The sequence below is a fragment of the Anopheles funestus genome (genome assembly GCF_943734845.2).
Source record: "Anopheles funestus chromosome X unlocalized genomic scaffold, idAnoFuneDA-416_04 X_unloc_41, whole genome shotgun sequence".
NCBI lineage: Eukaryota > Metazoa > Arthropoda > Insecta > Diptera > Culicidae > Anopheles > Anopheles funestus.
This window is the reverse complement of record NW_026045167.1, coordinates 235,001-246,564: the sequence shown is the minus strand read 5'-3', so window position 1 is coordinate 246,564 and position 11,564 is coordinate 235,001. Positions and strand designations below refer to the sequence as shown.

The following is an 11,564-nucleotide window of genomic DNA, read 5'->3' as shown; positions in this document are numbered from 1 at the left end:
CTAGCCACAAGTGCCATCTACCCATGGCCAGAAGAAAGTGTGGCCATATCTTGGATACCGGCGGAGCTATGGGGCAAATATGGGCCAAAAAATGGTGCAAGTTGGACCAAAAAATCCGAAAAAGTACCTAGGTAAATGCGATGGTTGTTCGTCGAATAGCTCCGGCCACAGACATGGTAGCGATTAGTGGTGCATGGAAGAAATCTAGCCACAAAGTGCCCATCTACCCATGGCCAGAAGAAAGTGTGGCCAGAGCTTGGATACCGGCGGAGCTATGGGGCAAATATGGGCCAAAAATGGTGCAAGTTGGACCAAAAATCCGAAAAAGTACCTAGGTAAATGCGATGGGTTGTTCGTCGAATAGCTCCGGCCAGAGACATGGCAGCGATTAGTGGTGCATGGAAGAAATCTAGCCACAAGTGCCATCTACCCATGGCAAGAACAAAGTGTGGCCATATCTTGGATACCGGCGGAGCTATGGGGCAAATATGGGCCCAAAAATGGTGCAAGTTGGACCAAAAATCCGAAAAAGTACCTAGGTAAATGCGATGGTTGTTCGTCGAATAGCTCCGGCCAGAGACATGGCAGCGATTAGTGGTGCATGGAAGAAATCTAGCCACAAGTGCCATCTACCCATGGCCAGAAGAAAGTGTGGCGCTATCTTGGATACCGGCGGAGCTATGGGGCAAATATGGGCCAAAAATGGTGAAGTTGGACCAAAAATCCGACCAAGTGCGCGAGGCGCTTTCGTGAATAGCTCCGGCCACAGACATGGTAGCGATTAGTGGTGCATGGAAGAAATCTAGCCACAAGTGCCATCTACCCATGGCCAGAAGAAAGTGTGGCCATATCTTGGATACCGGCGGAGCTATGGGGCAAATATGGGCCAAAAATGGTGCAAGTTGGACCAAAAATCCGAAAAAGTACCTAGGTAAATGCGATGGTTGTTCGTCGAATAGCTCCGGCCACAGACATGGTAGCGATTAGTGGTGCATGGAAGAAATCTAGCCACAAGTGCCATCTACCCATGGCCAGAAGAAAGTGTGGCCATATCTTGGATACCGGCGGAGCTATGGTGCAAATACGGGCCAAAAATGGTGCAAGTTGGACCAAAAATCCGACCAAGTGCGCGAGACGCTTTCGTGAATAGCTCCGGCCACAGACATGGTAGCGATTAGTGGTGCATGGAAGAAATCTAGCCACAAGTGCCATCTACCCATGGCCAGAAGAAAGTGTGGCCATATCTTGGATACCGGCGGAGCTATGGGGCAAATATGGGCCAAAAATGGTGCAAGTTGGACCAAAAATCCGAAAAAAGTACCTAGGTAAATGCGATGGTTGTTCGTCGAATAGCTCCGGCCACAGACATGGTAGCGATTAGTGGTGCATGGAAGAAATTCTAAGCCACAAGTGCCATCTACCCATGGCCAGAAGAAAGTGTGGCCATATCTTGGATACCGGCGGAGCTGATGGGGCAAATATGGGCCAAAAATGGTGCTAGTTGGACCAAAAATCCGACCAAGTGCGCGAGGCGCTTTCGTGAATAGCTCCGGCCACAGACATGGTAGCGATTAGTGGTGCATGGAAGAAATCTAGCCACAAGTGCCATCTACCCATGGCCAGAAGAAAGTGTGGCCATATCTTGGATACCGGCGGAGCTATGGGGCAAATATGGGCCAAAAATGGTGCAAGTTGGACCAAAAATCCGACCAAGTGCGCGAGGCGCTTTCGTGAATAGCTCCGGCCACAGACATGGTAGCGATTAGTGGTGCATGGAAGAAATCTAGCCACAAGTGCCATCTACCCATGGCCAGAAGAAAGTGTGGCGCTATCTTGGATACCGGCGGAGCTATGGGGCAAATACGGGCCAAAAATGGGGTAAAATTTGACGGTTCAAAGCCAAGGGTAAATTTTTTTATTCCTCTAATAACTTCTAGCACAGACATTGAATCGGTTGGAGATGTATGGATGAAATGTAGCAAACAGTTGGAACTACCCATAAAATCTTAAAGATTGACGATCCAATGTATAGAACCGGAGTAATGTGCGATACTTGGTGTAAAATCGAGTGAAAAATTAACTATAAACTGTTTATGGCCCATAACTCGAATACTAGACATCGGAAGGGGGGGTCGTAGAACGATTTTTTGTTGCCCTATCGATTCCCTATCGAACGAGCAAAAGTTGTTTTTTTGACCAAAAAGGACCCCTACTCTAGTAAAATTGGCCTGATTTTACTAGTCCCCGGTACCCGTACAGGCAAAATGAGCAAAATGCTCAAGTATGAATGGTTTTTGGCCCATAACTCGAATACTAGACGTCGCAGGGGGGTGTCATGGAACAATTTTTGGTAGCCCTTGAAATTATCTATCGAATGACATATACTTGATTTTTGGCCAAAAAGTTCCCTAGACTAGTAAAAATCGCATCATTTTACTAGAGTCGGGTACCCTGGACGAAAAACCGCTATAATTGCGGTTTTTGGCTAATAACTCGAATACTAGACGTCGCAGGGGGGTGTCATGGAACAATTTTTGGTAGCCCTTGAAATTATCTATCGAATGACATATACTTGATTTTTGGCCAAAAAGTTCCCTAGACTAGTAAAAATCGCATCATTTTACTAGAGTCGGGTACCCTGGACGAAAAACCGCTATAATTGCGGTTTTTGGCTAATAACTCGAATACTAGACGTCGCAGGGGGGTGTCGTGGAACAATTTTTGGTTGCCCTTGAAATTATCTATCGAATGACATATACTTGATTTTTGGCCAAAAAGTTCCCTAGACTAGTAAAAATCGCATCATTTTACTAGAGTCGGGTACCCTGGACGAAAAAACCGCTATAATTGCGGTTTTTGGCTAATAACTCGAATACTAGACGTCGCAGGGGGGTGTCGTGGAACAATTTTTGGTAGCCCTTGAAATTATCTATCGAATGACATATACTTGATTTTTGGCCAAAAAGTTCCCTAGACTAGTAAAAATCGCATCATTTTACTAGAGTCGGGTACCCTGGACGAAAAACCGCTTAAGTTGCGGTTTTTGGCTAATAACTCGAATACTAGACGTCGCAGGGGGGTGTCGTGGAACAATTTTTGGTAGCCCTTGAAATTATCTATCGAATGACATATACTTGATTTTTGGCCAAAAAGTTCCCTAGACTAGTAAAAATCGCATCATTTTACTAGAGTCGGGTACCCTGTACGAAAAACCGCTATAGTTGCGGTTTTTGGCCAATAACTCGAATACTAGACGTCGGAGGGGGGTGCCGTAGAACAATTTTTTGTAGCCCTTGAAATTACCTTTCGAATGATATATAGTGGTTTTTTGGTCAAACAGTGACCCCGAGACTAGTAACCCTCCATACACAAAACCGCCTAAAAAGTTTTGGTTTTGCAAAATTTTGAAAAGTGCGTCAAAAAAATTTTTTCAAAAAGTACCAAATCGTGATCAGAACTCACTATAGACCATAAAAAGTGAAATCCGATGGTCATTTGCAACACTTGGTCAATCGAGAAAAATTTCACTTTTTTACTAGAGTCGGGTACCCTGAACGAAAAATCGCTCAAGTGATGGTTTTTGGCCAATAACTCGAATACTAGACGTCGGAGGGGGGTGCCGTAGAACAATTTTTTGTAGCCCTTGAAATTACCTTTCGAATGATATATAGTGGTTTTTTGGTCAAACAGTGACCCCGAGACTAGTAACCCTCCATACACAAAACCGCCTACAAAAACTTTGTTTTGAAAAATTTTGAAAAGTTCAAAAAAATTTTTTTTTCAAAAACTACTAAAACGTGATAAGAACTTACTATAGACCATGAAAAGTGATATCCGATGATAATTTGCAAAAGTTGGTAACTAGTAAAAAATTTCACTTTTTTACTAGAGTCGGTGCAACGAGAAAAAAAAAGTCCGTGATGGAGAAAAATGGCACGTTTTCCACGCCTGTACGCTTTCGTTTTCTATATAGGGGGTAGGTGAGCCAGAAGCATGAATTTGACTGAGTACGTATCTTTATGAATTGGGCCCTTCTAAATCGATTGAGACTACCCCCAGGACGATCGGACGACTGCTTCTGGCTCAAAATGTGGTTTTTAGATTTTGATCGTCAATTATGAGAGAAAAAATCGATTAGAAGTAAAGATACGAAATGCTTGGTCTAAGTTGGGAAACGACTTCGGATATTTGTTGGACGTTGTCGTAGAAGGTCCGAGGACCAAGGAAAAGTGATTTCCAAGTGGATTTATGCACTATTAGTCGATGGTAAGATGTGAAATTAGTAGAACTTACCATACAGTTTGCGAAGTTGAAGCAATCGGTTGGTGAATATGGTACTGTCTGTCCAATTTGGTGGTTCGGAATGAGTGAAACGATGTTGATGATGGATAGACGTTCCGATTGCCCCCGATCGGGGAACATATAGTGGTCTTTAAGGTCCAAGTACCTATGTTTTGGTAAGCAGAACTGAGAGTTAAAGGATGAAAGTCGGCCATTCCTAATATCATCCTATCGGTGGTTCGCGAGTTGTTTGAGGACCGGAGCAGCTCGCGATGAAACGGTCCTAGGGTATTGGTTATCCATCCAAGGAAGAGTAAATGCGATCCTAGATGTGTGTCGTTGGCCGTTCTACCGGTATCGCCTATCGATGAGATATCGACGGGCATGCCTTACTCGAAAGTTGAATTCTAGGATCGATGGTCAAACAGACCTATGAGCGATAAACCAAACTGAACACGTATTGATGTCGGCTTTTCCTATCATTTGATGCCGCAGGTTGTTTAGGGACCGGAGCAACTTGCGGCCGAGACGGTCCCCGGGGGTTTCTTTCTCCAAGGAGTGGAAACTATTAAGCAAGAGTTGTAGCAAGATACGATCCTCTGATGTGTCGTTGGCCGTTCATGCGGTATCGCCTGTCGATGAGATATCGATGGGCATGCCTTACTCTACCGACCTTCTAATTGAGAGTATTAATCAGGGATCGATGGTCAAACAAGACCAATGAGCGATAAACCAAACTGAACACGTATTGATGTCGGCTTTTCCTATCATTTGATGCCGCAGGTTGTTTAGGGACCGGAGCAGCTTGCGGCCGAGACGGTCCCCGGGGGTTTCTTTCTCCAAGGAGAAGAAACGATTAAGCAAAAGTTGTAGCAAGATACGATCCTCTGATGTGTCGTTGGCCGTTCAAGCGGTATCGCCTGTCGATGAGATATCGATGGGCATGCCTTACTCTCCCGACTGGATTACTGAGAGTTTAATCAGGGATCGATGGTCAAACAGACCAATGAGCGATAAACCAAACTGAACACATATTGATGTCGGCATTTCCTATCATTTGTCGCAGGTTGTTTAGGGACCGGAGCAGCTTGCGACCGAGACGGTCCCCGGGGGTTTCTTTCTCTAAGGAGTGGAAACGATTAAGCAAAAGTCGTAGCAATAATCGATCACCTGATGTGTCGTTGGCCGTTCTTGCGGTATCGCCTGTCGATGAGATATCGATGGGCATGCCTTACTCTCCTGACTGTTTAATTGAGAGTTATAATCAGGGATCGATGGTCAAAAAGACCTATGAGCGATAAACCAAACTGAACACGTATTGATGTCGGCATTTCCTATCATTTGTCGCAGGTTGTTTGGGGACCGGAGCAGCTTGCGACCGAGACGGTCCCTTCCCGAAAGATGGTGAACCGAGTCGTCTGGCGTAAAAACCGGACGACTCGAAAGGGCTTGACCCTTTCAAGTGAGCGATAATCACATTCTACGCTCAGTTCGACAGCTACAAGGCAATCACTCGCTATGTTCAGAGCTAATACATGCAACATGCCGGCATTGTTTCCACCGACGCATGGATTCAAGACTGGTGCACTTATTAGTTAAACCGTTCGCCTCCGGGTGTTTCGAGTTCAAGTCTGGATGAGGATTGATCTTGCTGGTAATAGCTTGAGCCCCTGAATAAGGGGTCGAAGCGTACATCTTGAGACCATGTACAACATATTACCAAATCGGCACCATGGGTTCGGGTGCAAGTGATGTAACCGTGAAAGATGTTGAGCAGCCCAACATCGGTTTACACACGCATAATAGGAAGGCAGCGCTGTCGACTGGTCAGTCGTGTAAGAAGTGTGCATTATCGATCACAAATATATTGGTGATCTGTAGGTTGCGCATACACCATGCCCGGTGTAAAGTGCCGTGGTCCCCCCCGGGGGGCTGCATCAAACCGTTCGCCACGCGAACTACCCAATGGAACGAACTCTATGCATTTAATAAGAAGAAGAGATGATAATGAAACACGGTCGATTTAAGAGTTGAAAACGTTGAAATACCTATAAGCAAGTCTTAAGTTGGTGGTGACCGTTACGCCCCAACAAATTGGTGCCTTACCCTACACCAAAGAGCCATTCAACATGGTTCAAGTGAGCGATAATCACGCTCTACGCTCAGTATGACAGCTGCAAGGCAATCACTCGCTAAGTTCAGAGCTAATACATGCAACACGCCGGCATTGTTTCCACCGACGCATGGATTCAAGACTGGTGCACTTATTAGTTAAACCGTTCGCCTCCGGGTGTTTCGAGTTCAAGTCTGGATGAGGATTGTTCTTGCTGGTAATAGCTTGAGCCCCTGAATAAGGGGCCGAAGCGTACATCTTGAGTAAATGTACAACATATTACCAAATCGGCACCGTGGGTTCTGGTGCAAGTGATGTAACCGTGAAAGATGTTGAGCAGCCCAACATCGGTTTACACACGCATAAGGGGTTTATTGTTATCTGTAGGTTGCGCATACACCATACCCGGTGTAAAGTGCCGTGGTCCCCCAGGGGGCTGCATCAAAACGTTCGCCATGCGAACTACCCAATGGAACGAACTCGATGTATTGAAAGAGATGAACAATTAATAGCGAGAATAGGGGCCCGGAAGCAATTCCGCGGCCCTACGGTCGATTCAAGAGTTGAAACGTTGTACAATCGTGGATAGCACCTAGTGCTAATATGGTGAGAGATAATGTGTGAGGAAATTTAGTTTCCTAAAGTTTAGTTAGTGGTTTCCGTTGTGCCCTAACAAACTTAAAGTTGGTGGTGACCGTTACACCCCAACAAATTGGTGCCTTACCCAACACCAAAGAGCCATTCCATATGGTTCTAGAGAGAGAGAGTTGTGTGGAAATTTATTTCCCACTAAGCGAGTGTGTGTCTGTAGTGGAACGAATTCTGGTTGATCCTACCAGTAATATACGCTTGTCTCAAAGGTTAAGCCATGCATGTCTAAGTACAAACATAAATGAATGTGAAACCGCATAAGGCTCAGTATAACAGCTATAATTCACAAGATCATCCTACCACTAGTTACTTGGATAACTGTGGAAAATCCAGAGCTAATACATGCAACATGCCGGGACTGTTGCCCTCGCGGGTAGCTGAACTGGTGCACTTATTAGTTAAACCAATCGCCTCCGGGCGGCTTGAGTTGAAGTCTGGATAAGGACGCAGATCGTATGGTCGCTTGTCGACTGACGACAGATCTTTCAAATGTCTGCCCTATCAACTATTGATGGTAGTGTAGAGGACTACCATGGTTGCGACGGGTAACGGGGAATCAGGGTTCGATTCCGGAGAGGGAGCCTGAGAAATGGCTACCACATCCAAGGAAGGCAGCAGGCGCGTAAATTACCCAATCCCAGTACGGGGAGGTAGTGACGAGAAATAACAATATGGACCTCTCTAACGATGGTCCATAATTGGAATGAGTTGAGTATAAATCCTTCAACAAGGATCAAGTGGAGGGCAAGTCTGGTGCCAGCAGCCGCGGTAATTCCAGCTCCACTAGCGTATATTAAAGTTGTTGCGGTTAAAACGTTCGAAGTTGATTGCCCGTCCAGACACGTGACCGCCACGGGCGCCCGGTTACACGCCGGGGCCGTTCGTGCGCGCGCTCACGGCTGCGACTCACAATGGTGTACTTGGGCGTTACTCTGTGAACGAGTACCGTGCTACCGGTTAACTCCGGCACGGGCTCCTCATGGTGCTCAAGATACTCACATTTACCTTGAACAAATTAGAGTGCTCAAAGCAGGCTAAGACAAAGCGTCCGGCCCCCCCGTGGGGTTGGCGTTGGCCGAGAATAATCTTGCATGGAATAATGGAATATGACCTCGGTTTATACGATTTCGTTGGTTTGTCAGAAACCTAGAGGTAATGATTAACAGAAGTAGTTGGGGGCATTGGTATTACGGCGCGAGAGGTGAAATTCGTAGACCGTCGTAGGACCAACTGAAGCGAAAGCGTTTGCCATGGATGCTTTCTTTAATCAAGAACGAAAGTTAGAGGATCGAAGGCGATTAGATACCGCCCTAGTTCTAACCGTAAACGATGCCAATTAGCAATTGGGAGACGCTACCCCTATTCGGTGCTCTCAGTCGCTTCCGGGAAACCAAAATCGGGTTCCGGGGGAAGTATGGTTGCAAAGTTGAAACTTAAAGGAATTGACGGAAGGGCACCACAAGAAGTGGAGCTTGCGGCTTAATTTGACTCAACACGGGAAAATTTACCAGGTCCAAACTTATCGAGGTAAGACAGATTGATAGCTCTTTCTCAAATTTAAGGGTAGTGGTGCATGGCCGTTCTTAGTTCGTGGAATGATTTGTCTGGTTAATTCCGATAACGAACGTGACTCAAACATGCTAACTAGAACGCTGTCAGCAGTGCGCCTCCGGGCGCACCTGACGTTACAGCCGGGCGGCGCCTTCACGGGCGGTCGTCGGCTACGTTTGCCCTGCTTAGCGGGACAACTTGTGTTTAGCAAGCTGAGAATGAGCGATAACAGGTCCGTGATGCCCTTAGATGTTCTGGGCTGCACGCGTGCTACAATGTGGGTCGCAGCGTGTTCTCGCCAATAGGCGCCCCCATTCCGAGAGGAACGGGAAATCACTAAAATGCCCATCTAGTCGGGATTGGGGACTGCAACGGTCCCCATGAACCTGGAATTTCTAGTAAGCACTAGTCATTAGCTAGTGCTGATTACGTCCCTGCCCTTTGTACACACCGCCCGTCGCTACTACCGATGGATTATTTAGTGAGGTTTCTGGAGGCTTACCTTCCGCGGTTCCTTCGTGAGCTGCAGCTGGCATGGCTGAAGTTGACCGAACTTGATGATTTAGAGGAAGTAAAAGTCGTAACAAGGTTTCCGTAGGTGAACCTGCGGAAGGATCATTACTGATGATCGTCCGCGAGTGACCAACCATGGGCTGCCTTCGGTGTAGCTCGGTCGCTCGCTTGCTATGTGTCAGAATTTGTTGAAAGCCAACTCGTTCGTTGTACACTTTGATGGGTGACCATCACTGTGTCTCCGTGCCGAGCTAGATCTCCCCTAGCCGTAAGGCACTTGAACGCCCCTTCGACGACGAGTTGCATGTGTGTGGTATGTGTCAGAATCTGGTGAAGCTTTCTGCATGTGATGTGCCTTGTGTGGATCCGTGGCCATTGCATTGTGTCTGGTGCTTAGATACCCAGACACTTAGAACGCTTGCGCGGAAAGCAAACTCGATCGTTGTACACTTTGATGGGTGACCATCACTGTGTCTCCGTGCCGTGCTAGATCCCCCCTAGCCGTAAGGCACTTTGAACGCCCCTTCGACGACGAGTTACAAGAGTGTGGTATGTGTCAGAATCTGGTGAAGCTTTCTGCATGTGATGTGCCTTGTGTGGATCCGTGGCCATTGCATTGTGTCTGGTGTGTAGGTACCCAGACACTTAGAACGCTTGCGCGGAAAGCAAACTCGATCGTTGTACACTTTGATGGGCAACCATCACTGTGTCTCCGTGCCGTGCTAGATCTCCCCTAGCCGTAAGGCACTTTGAACGCCCCTTCGACGACGAGTTACAAGAGTGTGGTATGTGTCATAATCTGGTGAAGCTTTCTGCATGTGATGTGCCTTGTGTGGATCCGTGGCCATTGCATTGTGTCTGGTGTGCAGGTACCCAGACACTTAAGCAAACTCGATCGTTGTACACTGTGATGGGCGAGCATCACTGTGTCTCCGTGCCGTGTAAGAGCTCCCCTGGCCATCAGGCACTTGAAAGGTCCTTCGACGACGAGTTACAATAGTGGTGTGTTAGATACGTCAGGTGATGGTATCTACTGTTGTGCAATACGTATCCGGCCACGGCACGGAACGAACGGGAACTGTGGTGCAGACATACAAAGAGTTAAGCCTATTAGTCATTAACTCTAAGGACGGGGCCATGGGGCGGTACGCAAAGGATACGGATGAGCGAGTATGCAGGCCCAATACTCAATAGCTCGATCCGATCCAAGCACATGAGTTGACTGCGGCGCCAGGTTAACCAATGTGCTAGATTCTATTTGGCCAGTAGAATCTTGTGTCTTATGCGATTTGATACCAAGACACCAGAACGAAAGTTAGTTGAAGAGTTATTAAACTCTTATGAAGTATGGTTGTGCAATCACAACTTATGACTTTAACCTATAAAGTGGATATGGACTTGCAATTATAACATGGAATCTCTACACACCCCATGAGCTCGATCCAATCCACGCACACGAGTTGCCTGAGTAGCGACAGGTATACCGATGTGCAATACGTATCCGGCCACGGCACGGAACGAACGGGAACTGTGGTGCAGACATACAAAGAGTTAAGCCTACTAGTCATTAACTCTAAGGACGGGGCCATGGGGCGGTACGCAAAGGATACGGATGAGCGAGTATGCAGGCCCAATACTCAATAGCTCGATCCGATCCAAGCACATGAGTTGACTGCGGCGCCAGGTTAACCAATGTGCTAGATTCTATTTGGCCAGTAGAATCTTGTGTCTTACGCGATTTGATACCAAGACACCAGAACGAAAGTTAGTTGAAGAGTGATTAAACTCTTATGAAGAATGGTTGTGCAATCACAACTTATGACTTTAACCTATAAAGTGGATATGGACTATCAATTATAACATGGGGCACACACCATGTTCTCGATCCAATCCACGCACACGAGTTGCCTGAGTAGCGACAGGTATACCGATGTGCAATACGTATCCGGCCATAGGCACGGAACGAACAGGAACTGTGGTGCAGACATACAAGGGCCATGGGGCGGTACGCAAAGGATACGGATGAGCGAGTATGCAGGCCCAATACTCAATAGCTCGATCCGATCCAAGCACATGAGTTGACTGCGGCGCCAGGTTAACCGATGTGCTAAGAGAGTTGTTCCTGGGCCTTCAAAGTGACTTCAAAACTATCTTAGCGAATGGTGGCCATGGGCGTAGACATGAGCCACAAGTCACAAGGCCTGGGACTATTGGGTAATAAAGACAACTTAGTCAGAAAGTTAGTCTTTGGACGTACCACCGGGATTGTGTTACATTGGGAACCTTACTATAAAACCCTAGGCAGGGGATCACTCGGCTCATGGATCGATGAAGACCGCAGCTAAATGCGCGTCACAATGTGAACTGCAGGACACATGAACACCGATAAGTTGAACGCATATTGCGCGTCGGACGATTAAACCCGGCCGATGCACACATTCTTGAGTGCCTATCA

At 46.9% G+C, this 11,564-nt stretch overlaps 1 long non-coding RNA gene and 1 other non-coding gene across 3 annotated transcripts in view; both read left to right on the top strand.

Moving 5' to 3' along the window:
• Positions 1 to 9,694: 9,694 nt before the first annotated feature.
• LOC125773586 (uncharacterized) overlaps positions 9,695 to 11,564 on the top strand; it is an 81,060-nt gene continuing 79,190 nt past the window's right edge. For both annotated transcript variants that reach the window (XR_007420227.1, XR_007420226.1), the window contains exon 1: positions 9,695 to 9,978. This is a non-coding gene — a long non-coding RNA (uncharacterized LOC125773586). The remainder of the gene's footprint in view (positions 9,979 to 11,564) is intronic.
• LOC125773591 (5.8S ribosomal RNA) lies at positions 11,403 to 11,560 on the top strand. Its single transcript, XR_007420232.1, has one exon. It is a non-coding gene; the product is annotated as a 5.8S ribosomal RNA (ribosomal RNA).